Raw genomic sequence first — 12346 nt, forward strand, 5'->3', positions numbered from 1 at the left:
TGAAATATTGAAATATATGAGAGATTGTACGACCTTTATTACGAGTATATTTGTGTAATGATTTCTTCTAGGTCAAGGCTCAAACTTACAGATGACTTTAACTAACGCCCCCCTTCCTGGAATACGAACGTAATAATCCGTAACCAAATAGTCATTTGCGAGACTCCGAAGCCACTAACGGTCCTTTTCAGGATACCAAAAGTAACGTAAAAAACTTATTTAGAAAACTGTCTTAAGCTACCGTTCTAATTCCTAGAATACAAACGCAATCTTCCGAAACCGAATTATCCTTTTCAGCATCTATCTTTACACATCTCGAATGTAGTCCTACATCAATCTCGTGGCTATGTCTCTGACATTAACTACTCCAAGGTTTCTTTGTGGAATAATATGATCATATTTCACATTTTCGCACGTGACAAGACACCTGAAAGCAAACGAATAAAATTATCATGTATCCCCCATATTTCCTGGGGAAAATACGGGAACATTTGAGAACTTTATCTGAACGGTCTTATTTAATATCGTTAGTCTGGGTCCCTTCGCATTGTTCCATTCCGGGCAATGAAAAGGCAGACTTATTGGCTAAAGTGGGCGCATTGGAAGGTGATATTTATGAAAGACCAATCTGCTTCAATGAATTTTTCAGTATTTCTCGTCAGAAAACTCTCGAAAGTTGGCAAACTTCATGGACGAATGACGAACTGGGACGATGGCTACACTCCATTATCCCTAAGGTATCGACGAAACCTTGGTTCAAGGGGATGAACATGAGTCGTGATTTCATTCGCGTTATGTCACGGCTCATGTCAAATCACTATACATTCAACGCACATCTCCGGCGTATCGGGATCGTGGAGAACGGGCTCTGCACCTGTGGCGACGTTTATCAGGACATCGAGCATGTCGTGTGGTCGTGCGTAGAGTATCGTGACGCCAGGTCGAAGCTACTGGAATCCCTCAGGGCCCGAGGTAGACCGCCTGAGGTGCCGGTTCGGGATGTGTTGGCGAGTCGGGATAGTTCATATATGCTTCTCATATACCAGTACCTCAAACACATTGATATACAAGTGTAATGTGTTATTCCTCGCTCAGAAAATATAATCTCCACCTACAGGTTCGACACTAACATCCGCCCGATTCTCTCGATCCCCGTCCCTGTTCACCATCTTCATTGGAATTAACAAGATCTTTTTTTTTGTCACTAACTTTTTCGTTCCCCTTTCCCTGTTTTTTCACCATCTCGATGGCAACTAATTAGATCTCTGTCGTTTTCAAACATTTTGTTCCCACACCCCTTTTTTACCCCGTTTCCCACAATATTTACTTCTTTTTTTCATTCTCTTCCGTAACATCACCATCACCGGAAGACCGCTCCAGTCAATGACCAGCATGCGGGCCACCCGCCGGGCCTTCGTAGCCTGGGGGTGTTTCCCGCGGACCCTCACGGACCGAAGAATGCGGCCAACATAGAAAATTACCATCGCCATCTGGAATCATCTCATCCTAAATTCAATTCACCGGCCACTACCGATCGCCAGATACTATATTACATAATGATACTACTCTAGTTTTAAGTTAGACGATAATTAAGATTAGTAAATACCCTTGGCATCTTAGAGCTTAAGCAGTGTGCCTTAATATTATATTATATTATTGAATAAAAAAAAAAAAAAAACCTCGATCATGATTTATCAATCTCTACATCGAACCATAAAAGCTAAGCATTTTCCAGATTAGTAAACAGAACCCAATCTCACTTCCTCGAATTTGATATTTGCGATTTCTTCATTGATATATATTAAACATGCATCAGATTACATTATGCAAATTTCATATATATGTTAGAATTTGATTCATGAGAAAAAATATGAAAATAAAGCTAAGTTGAATTCGTCAATTGCATGATAAAAGTTATCAAAAACTTTAGTGCCATAGTACTTAAGTACAAGTAAGTAGCTGAAAAGGAGTTAAATCCGTTAAATAATAATAATAATAATAATAATAATAATAATAATAATAATAATAATAATAATAATAATAATAATAATAATAATAATAATAATAATAATAATAATAATAATAATAATAATAATCTATCTATATATATAAAAATGCAGAGATCATTCTTTGTAATCGCATCACGTAAGAACGGATGGACGGATTGAGATGCTTTTTTTTTTGTTTGATCAGTTTTTACCCCCACCGGGTTCGTACATCAAAAAAATTAGGAAAACTTACCGGAAAAGTGGGAATCAGGAATCAGGAATCAGAACAAATTGGCTCAAATGGCACGTTCCCCTTGATATTTGGAGATTTGTGCCTTGCCATCAATTTGTTTTTAGCATCATTTTCCCGATATATAAGAGGGAAGGATTGAAAGGAAATGGTAAGGGTTGGACTAGGAGGATGGGAAAAATTGACGACACAAAAACACATAAAAGCAGAAGTAAATTCTGCACCCCTAAGGGATGCTGAACAATCTGCTGAGTATCACATTTAGTGGAAGCAGAAGGAAATTCTGAACCTCTACGAGGTCCCGAACAGTCTGCTGTTAATAAAACCTCCAACCCCCGAGAGGATTTAGAGATCTTACAAAAGCGACACCATTCTGCACTCCCGGAAGAATGCAGAACGACTCGCAGTATGTACGAGCAGAAGTAAATTCGGTACCCCCCAAAGGATGCCAAACAATCTGCTAAACCCTATTTAAGGTGAATACAGAAGGGATTCATTCACTCCAGGAAAAACGATGAACCCTTCTGACTGTAGCTCCTTACCACATTGGGTGAGAAACGAGAGAATATCCTTCAATTTTAGCTCCGCATACACAGACTCAACCATGTATGGAGAACCAAAAACCCGGATACGTAGCTGCGTCAATGCGGGACAGTTACATATCAGATGATATGAAGTACCATAATCGCATTCACACAAATCACACGAATAATACTCAGCACGTTGAATAGTAGCCATGTGATAATTGAGTTTGCAATGTCCAGTCAGAGCTCTGACCAGAATACTTCAATGATACTTGGAGAAATGCAGTAGACACTTTGACATTTTCAGATTTAAATCTGGTAGAAATGCTTTTGTCTGAGCGCAAGTTTGCAAGCTGCGCCAGTAGCTGGCATGTTTGGATGCAGCCCAAGAACGTATCTTGTGCTTTATCCAACTAGTTGAAAGTGGTAAAGCTGGTTCAGGACCAACGAAATCATTCGTTGCACCAGCTCTAGCCAACTCATCAGCCCATTTATTTCCAGTAATACCAGAATGGCCGGGTACCCATATGAAGTAAACAGCATTTGAAATGCTGAGGTCTTCAATTTGAGTTCGACATGCGATCACTAGATTCGACCGTGAGTCATTCGAACTGAGTGCTTTTAAGGCTGCCTGACTGTCGGAACAAAAATAAATACGTTTACCACAGATCCTCTGCTGAAGTGCCGATTGTACTCCACACAGAATTGCGTAGATTTCTGCTTGGAACACAGTACAGTATCTACCAAGTGAATGAGACTGCTCCAGCCTATTTCACGACAGTAGATACCAGCACCAGCACGACCATTCAACAGAGAACCGTCCGTAAAACAAACTATGTGTTCATCAAGTTGTCGTTCCAGACAACCAGACAATCATTCCTAACGAAGAGGATAGCTCACATTGAATGTTTTAAAAGGAAAACTGCATGTGAGAGTTAGGTCACTAGGAGCGAGTAAATACTCATCCCACGGAACCATTTGAGACCACAAGCGAGTGTGACTGGTAGCATATTCTAATGGGTTACTGTTCCAAAGCCCTGTAACCCTAAGACGGTATGCACAAGATAATGCTTCTTGTTTTAGGAACACATGTAGTGGTTTAATGCACAGTAGCGCCTCTAGAGCAGCAGTAGGAGTTGTCGTGAATGCTCCTGTCATCGCCATTAGGACCATCCTTTGGAGATGATTTAGCTTTGACTGAACTGTCGCGACTTCTCCTTTCTGCCACCATACAAGACATCCATATGCTAAAATTGGTCTAACGATAGTTGTGTAGATCCAATGAATATATCTGGGTTTGAGTCCCCATGATTTTCCAAAAGCTCGTCTGCATTGGCCGAAAGCCATGCAAGCTCTTTTAATCCTGAAATCAATGTGAGCAGACCAATTCAGTTTTGAGTCAAGAATAACCCCGACGTATTTAACTTGATCGACCACAGTGACCCCTGAACCAAAGAACTGCAACGGACGAGCTCCTGTAATTATCCTACGATGAGTGAAAAGCACCATTGATGTTTTGCCCGGATTTACAGATAATCCAAACCTGACAACACCATTGTTCAACAGATCGCAGGGCTTGCTGCATTAAATCAAAGAGAGTGTTAATGCTTATACCGGTCATCAATATATGATAATCGTCGGCAAAACCATAAGTCGGAATTCCGAGGTTATTAAGTTTCCTTAACAAACTATCAGCGACTAGGTTCCATAAAAGTGGGGATAGTACACCACCTTGAGGACACCCACAGACACTCAGCTTTCTAATCTCTGGCCTGCCGAAGCGATGATCAAAGAAGTTGATTGCTAAGCATTGCGTGTATCCAGTAAGGGAAAAACCCAAGATATTCCGTTCACGACTGCAATGTTTAACCTCCTGCAGCCATTCAGCCATCGGCACGGAAATACACCTTGACTTAGGAGTTCCTATTTTTGTGGCCTTTTACGACATGGAATAGGAAACCAGTGGATCAATTCTTGGTAAAAAATAATTCCGCCGGATGCCACACGGCTTACCTGTTTGGTGGACTTATACCACCGGTACAGGTGGACCGTAGCGTTATTCTTAGCAGTTGGGAAACCGCTACCGACACTACACGGCTATCTAGGCTGCTCAGAGAGGGAAGTTAACATTGATGGTCAACTTCCATGGATGACCGACCAACCACAAAATTAGGAAAACTTACCGGAAAAGTGGGAAAAACCAATAAAGTTATTTTGTATGGACAATGGAATTTTCCACTGCAAAAGTCGCCAATGATTGCTAGATCATTGATAGGTGTTTGGCGCATAACGAGTTGCATAAGTGTTTGGCCGTCGAAGGAACGGAATACTAGATCGTTGAAAGAATCTTTTGGCGCGCAACGAGTAGATTTGGGTGGAGATTTTACATGCATGATTGATTCGTCATTTGGAAACACGTGCTTAATAGGGTATCAAAATCATTACTTGCCAAATGACTGTTTTAGCTATACCGTAAACAGAAGCACAAGTTCTAATATCATTTACCACTACATGTAGTTAGATGAATAATGTTGGCCATCGTGGGCGTGAGTTAAACAAATCAAATAATGTAATGATTTTTTTACGTATCAATGATAGGATTCTGCTGTTTAAATAATGAGTTCAGATGAAAATATTTTCCTTCCTTTAGCATGCTGAAGTTTGTTCAGCCGATTCGGGTGAGTTTTCAAGAGTGGTTTACTTCAAAACGGATGGTATTCATGACATTTGTAAGCTGCTTAAGCCAAATCATTTCATTTTCCGAACTTTGGATTACTTGACGAATTACCATATGCGAATCGTGAATATCATATCTGAAGGAGAAATCGTGGCATGTAAGAACCATTAGTTGTGAGATCTGCTGTTTTATACATTGGCTTTAACGATAAGAAGAATACTGGTATAATCACTCCTCATGTTCACTCCGCTAGAACAGAATATTGATTCTCAGGACTGAATACTAAGCAAACCGATGTGGTGGCCCGACGAATGAGAGGCCTTTTGATACAATTCTTGAACGAATATAGCGTTCATGTCAAAGTTAGTGGACACAATATTTAATAAAAGGGTAATTTGAACTTTCGAATGTCCAAGTATTTTTCATTTTATCGCTAATTCGTTAATCGAAAATTGATCCTGTCATTATCCTGCTACGAACATTCATCAAACACGACTAAGTAATATCAGTAGCGGTGAAGTAGGTTATGGACAACCGTTCAAAATTAGTTTATTACTTTCGATAATCCCTAAGGATTTGCTACTAAATTTTAAATGTCTTCAGTACAAATAAGTCTTAATATTCAATGATAAACAACAATCCCCGAGGGCTGCTTTTGGAAATTTGTGGGGTCAATTTAAAGTATTTATCTTGGTCCATCTGTTAATTTATTCATTTGTTTATTTAGGAGCAAGGGAAAAGCCTGCTGGAGCTGAGATTTTGGTTCTCCTTCTCCAGCAGGCATAAAACATTCTCATCTTTTGTATCAACAAATAACATTTGACCAAATGATACATAACGAAATCTTTAATTACCCTTATTTAAACTACAAAGCTAATTAACAACTATTCATATTGACTAATTATCCTAATAAAACTAGCGGGAAAAGATTTGGAGAAAACGGGTTTTAATGGCGTTACGAGATAAATTGAAATTAAATCCATCAGAGCAAGTATTTAATACGCGACATATACTCGAAAACGGTTCAATGAACCCATAGTTAGTTCTAGCACGAGGAATTCTGAGAAAGGGATTAAACCGCAAATTACGCCGAAGAACGATTTTCGTAGCTTGGAAGATTAAATGGATCTCTCCAGGGTAGGCGACGCAAAGCAAAACGAATGAACTTGCGCTGAACAGCTTATCAGTTTGATAACATGGTGCTCAAACAACAACAGCATACTCGCGAACTAGAGCGCAATATAACGATTTCAGGCAGTATATGTTATTGAAATTTTTTGAGATGCGAAAGATGAATCCTAGCATCTTTAATGCTTTCGAGGGGGTATATTCTATGTGATCTTTGAAACTAAGTTTTGAATCCAATAACACTCCTAGATCATTAATTGATGTCTCCCGTTTTAGTACAGCTTGCGAAATAGTGTAATCATACATGATCGTGGTTCGTTTACGAGAGAAGGAGATAACGAAGCATTTGAAGGCGTTAATAACCATTCTGTTGACGTTGCTCCAGTTAGAAAATACATCCAACTGTGACTGCAAGAAGTTTGAGTCTTTCAGATATTTGATGAGATGAAACAGTTTGAAATCGTCGGCGAATGATAGCTTCATGCATTGCAATGCGAAATTCAGATCATTTAGATATAGCAGAAATATGATTGGTCCTAGATGGCTTCCCTGAGGAACGCCAGAGCTCACGATGAATGATGGAGTAACGCAGTCGCCAATTCTCACGGTCATACTACGACCAGTCAGATATGATTCAATCCAATCCATCATCCCACATGTCAAATCTTTAGTTTGAGAGAGATCTACAATCTCTGTTCAATACACTGACTCGAAGGATGAGATGGCAAACGGTGCATTCGTTTAGTTTTTGCGTAACAAAAGCATTGAACATATCCACAATAATTCTTGATGCTATTTCTTCTTCGAGACGAAGTTATTGTGTTGGATATGAATTTGTCGTAATTCGTTTATTGTAAGCCAAGTAATCAGTAAAATAATGGAAAGAAACATTAACGTTTCGCAACTCTGCTGTTCGAAAACACAAATTTAAAAAAATAATTTCAGGCGAGACGAAGTTCGACGGGTCAGCTAGTAATAATAATAATAATAATAATAATAATAATAATAATAATAATAATAATAATAATATTAATAATAATAATAATAATAATATTAATAATAATAATAATAATAATAATAATAATAATAATAATAATAATTATAATAATAATAATAATAATAATAATAATAAAAATAATAATAATCTCTCTAGGAAAAGAAATTTTCGTCGAATGCTGCTTTTTTCAAAGGGCATCAACATGTTAGAGAACCGATGGGTGAGGTGTATCACTCCAGATGGAGATTATACTGAAGAACAAAAAAGTTTTCACGGTAAAAAATCGACTTTTTTTGTTAGATCCGGGACTCCATGTAGAACTAGCCCTAAATAAAAAGAAACGTATTTTTCCAATTTTTTTATTTGAAAGATATTTTTATTCAGGCCTATTTGCGTACAAGCTTTACGTGGCCGATTGAGCCAATTTTTTAAATAATTTTTTTTTGAGTTGGATCTCGCTGTCCCCCTTTTTGTAGGGGGAGAGGAGCTTCCATTTTCCTCCTGCGAGGATTGAGAGGCACTTCGTTCGTGGTTCGTCTCGTCATCCATTGCCGCATCGGTGGTATTGTTGTTGATTTCGTTGCTGGAGATGCGCTTTGTTGTACATTGTTTGCAGTTACTGGTTGGTTGGGTGGTAAGTTGTTAACTGCAGCTGGTGTACTTTGTTCTATAGGAGATACTGATGGTTACGTTGAGCGGAATGCTTCACTGTTGTTGGTGGCTGTCACAGGTGTACTGGGGTTTCTTGGGGTTGATGTGAAGGAAGCACCGTTGTCCTTTGGTGTAGTTGTCTCCTTGTCCAGTTTATCACATGGCTTACCGTAGTGAACAGCTTTTTGGCAATATTGACATGTGGCCATCTGATTGTCATAGGTAACAAGTGATTTGCACGGAATTCTTGTATCTTGACCGAAAATCACATAAGAAGGTATAGGCCTCTTCAAGTGTATGCGTAACAAACGTACGCCATTTAGAATACTGGGGAAAATATCTTCCACTTTTCTTTTTCGATAGAGAGAATCTCTCCGTATTGGGACATAGTTTTGCGAATATATGAATCGGTGACGTTTGAGGGAAGATCATGCACACGCACTTCTATAGCACCATCTTCCATATATACTGGAATGTTGTACTTAATGTTCTCGTGCTCCACATTATGCACATTATTATTGTCTTTTTCGAATTGAATTGCATTCAACTCTTTATAGAACTGGATGTAAATAACATTATTTGTCTTAGTGCATTGAAGTAAATGTACACCTTTAATGTCAAGATGCATTTGCTCCTTAAGCAAACCTTCAAGTTCTCGTATCGAAGGTCGAATTTTGCTCTGCCTAAAGTCAACAACAATTGTATTCTTTCGTGTTGGCGGTAGCTTTTGTTCGTTTGGTTCACTCATTTCAAGGTCGTTCTATTGTTCACTACACAATACTGTACTTGGTTTCTTCTGTCCCGAACGTAAGCGGTTTTGTTTTATCGACTGACTTGGATGAGATGTGAAAGCGAACTGATTTTTGTTTTTCTAAATTTGATGTCGATAGCGTATGCAATTATTGTGAGATCAATAAGAAAGAAAATAAAAATAAGCTGATAAAAACTTAAAGGGTGTTACGATCAACAATTGGTGAAATAGTTTATAGGTTTTATCAAAAATTCAAATGCAGTCTATATATCAAGTTCATTTCTTACAGAATACGGAACAAATATTCGCTCATCCTTTTTCGCAAACGTCAGTTTGTCTTGAACTGCATCTCACTGACAACAGTCTGTTGCTTCTTCTTAAAGTTGCGCGTGACAATGTCCCAATATATTTTTATTTTGCGGAGCTATGACGTCTTGGAAGATTTCATGTCTTAGAATACCTGTACTGCTTGAAATACAGAAACAGAAGTTTTGGTTGATGATTACGGTCGCGATTTGAATATCGCTTTCAAGTCATTGTAAGCGATGATGAGTGTTAGTTTAAACATAACTTTAAGCTCATGCCGATGTCTTGCATATTTTAAATGTCAATTGATTTCATAGCAGGACAGCCTCAGAAAGAATAAGATTTTTTTCATACTTCACACAAATTCAACACAAACCTTCAAAAGTTAGTACCGATCTCAGTGCTCACCTCATCAAGTTAAATTAAAATATCTTCCCCCTTTCAACGCGTTCGGCACGATCATCGTCCAGAGAAAATCGGCGTCAGAGCCACCATGAAAAGCAACCCCCCAAAGTTACGCTATCAGTCAAATCAATCACCGCCGTGCCTCGGCATGCATGTGGGTCTCACAGAAAAAAAAGAGAAAAAAAAACCGAACGATCGCAGTCGAGAGCTACAAGATTGACGACCGTGATGATAATGATGACGATCGATCGCGTCGTTGGTTGTCGTCGACATCGTGACCGCAACTCGCAACTCGCAAACCCGCAACCCACGACACTGGGAAAGAGCAGTTGCGAGTTGAGGCGACGACGCTGGGCTCCGAATCGAACTGTGCGATCGATAAAGCAATATCAATATTACTGAATTGATAATAAGATGTCACATTTCAGATCGTACAAGAATGATCAATGGAGTACCCAGGGAGGGTGGCGGAAGGAAAGGGAGGCGGGAGCGGATACCGGTTGCATTCAAGGAGATGAAAAGCGTGACGTCAACCCGGTGGAGATTGTTTGACAAGTGAAGGATGGCCATCGGAGGTAAAGAGAATAACGACGAATAACATTACTTCGACAGTGATACTGCTTGTTACCGGTTGCGAACAGTTGTGGTACGAACGAACGAACGAACGAACGAGAATCAAAACAAAACCAGCGATAATAGGATGCGGTTGGGTTGGTTCGGGGGGGACGGAAGGAAGACACTGCGAAACAAGTTCCTTTCGTATTCACGATCGTACGGACTGCCGTTCACGAGAAATGATTGATTTGTGATTGTTAAAAAAGACATAATGGTCCAATTATGTTATCACTGATCGCACTCATTTTTCCGGATTTTTTTCTTTCTAAATTATCCGGGCTCTTTTTTCTCGTTCGTCGGTCGTCGGTAGGGTGGACTATGCAGCCCATTGCCGATGAAGTCAAGCAGATATGATTTGATTTAACGTTAACACAAAATGTACGGACGGCTAGATGTGACCGACTGCACACTTGAATTTTCACTTCAAAAACTAAATCCTGAAGGAATAGTGAAGTTTGTGAATACACCACGTTTAAAGCACCATAATTCGAATTTTCTCAACTTTATTCGGGACTGTCGACTTTATATATTACATTAAGAAACTACGAATAATACAGTGTAGTGAGCTGTTAAACTATTTTGAGATGGACAAACCTAATGAAAATTCGGGACCGACATTGCCAATGAAAACTTCCATTCTCGGTTCAAAAATTTAGTTCATTGTTTTTTGTTCATATCACCCTGTAAGCCCGGAACCAAATTCCGGATCCGGATAAATTTCATTAGCATGCTACGGGACTACAAGACCTATGAATATATGAACCTTTTTTTCATAAGTCACTCCGGGAAAATTGCGTGCCCATTTTTGTCCCATGACTACGCCTTTCTTTAGTATACCTACTGACCTGGATGTTATTACGTTAATTTCATACATCGAGCACATCACAATATTTCTAAAGCTACATAGAAAAAAAAAATTATTTCACACGTGATTTAATTCTACAAACGATACAATTCATAACTACTTAACTTATGACGCAAAATTCCACTCGCACAGAATTTCACAGCTTCCGTGTGTAAATTGCACTCGGCTTACTAAGTGCCGTAGTATGAATTTATATGGATCAATTTCAAGCCATGTAATTCTCAAATCACACAATTTAACATGTTCTTGAATATAAAAGTACTAGCGGACCCCTGCACACTTCGTAGCGCAATAATATTAGATTAGATGTAGAAAATCAAAACTACTTATCAATTTTAATGATTGTTGAAGAAAAATATCATTATAATGCTCTATGATAGTAGCCTCAACCTTTTTATATCGCGGACAAAAGGACAAAATATATACAACCGATGTTTTACCGAAACGCAAACAGGCAGCGTACAATTTGCCATCCGAAAAAAACTCCAAATTCACGCTACAGACTCATAACGATTATTGACGGTAATAGAAAAGTTAAACGGATGAGAAAATTACGTTCAAAATGAAATGGCATAGCAGTGGGCATCGGTTGGAATGCGTGAAATGAAAACTTTTTTCTTCTAATTTACCATTCAAAAATGTTGTCTTGCGATTAACTTTTGAACTTTTAATTTTTTTTCTGTACTTGTTCCTCTATTGTCTGAACTTTATTTTGTACTTTGTGTGCTTGTTTCTTTAATTTGTGTGTTTTTTCCTGTACTTTCTGTGCTTGTTTCAGAATTTGTTCTTGTACATTCTATACCTGCTCCAGTATTTTCTGTGTTTGGTCCTGTAACTTTTGTACTTATATCTGTACCATCTGCTCATTCTGTACCTTTTTCTGCACTCAATTGTGCCAGTACTTCCTCTACTTGTTTCCCTCATTTCTGTACTTGGTGTTGTTCTTTCTGCACTTGTTCCTGTACCTTCTTTATTTTTTCCTGAACTTAGCTTCTGTAACAGTTCGGCTGAAAAGTTCGTATCGTTTAATAGAAACACACATTTTTTTGGCAAAATTCGTTTTTATTATTCAACATAATTGCCAACAGAGGCGATACAGTGATTATAGCGATCTTCCAACTTTTCGATACCATTTTTGTAGTACGATTTGTCCTTTGCCTCAAAATAGGCCTCCGTTTCAGCGATAACC

The sequence above is a fragment of the Malaya genurostris genome, chromosome 1, assembly GCF_030247185.1.
Source record: "Malaya genurostris strain Urasoe2022 chromosome 1, Malgen_1.1, whole genome shotgun sequence".
Taxonomy (NCBI): domain Eukaryota; kingdom Metazoa; phylum Arthropoda; class Insecta; order Diptera; family Culicidae; genus Malaya; species Malaya genurostris.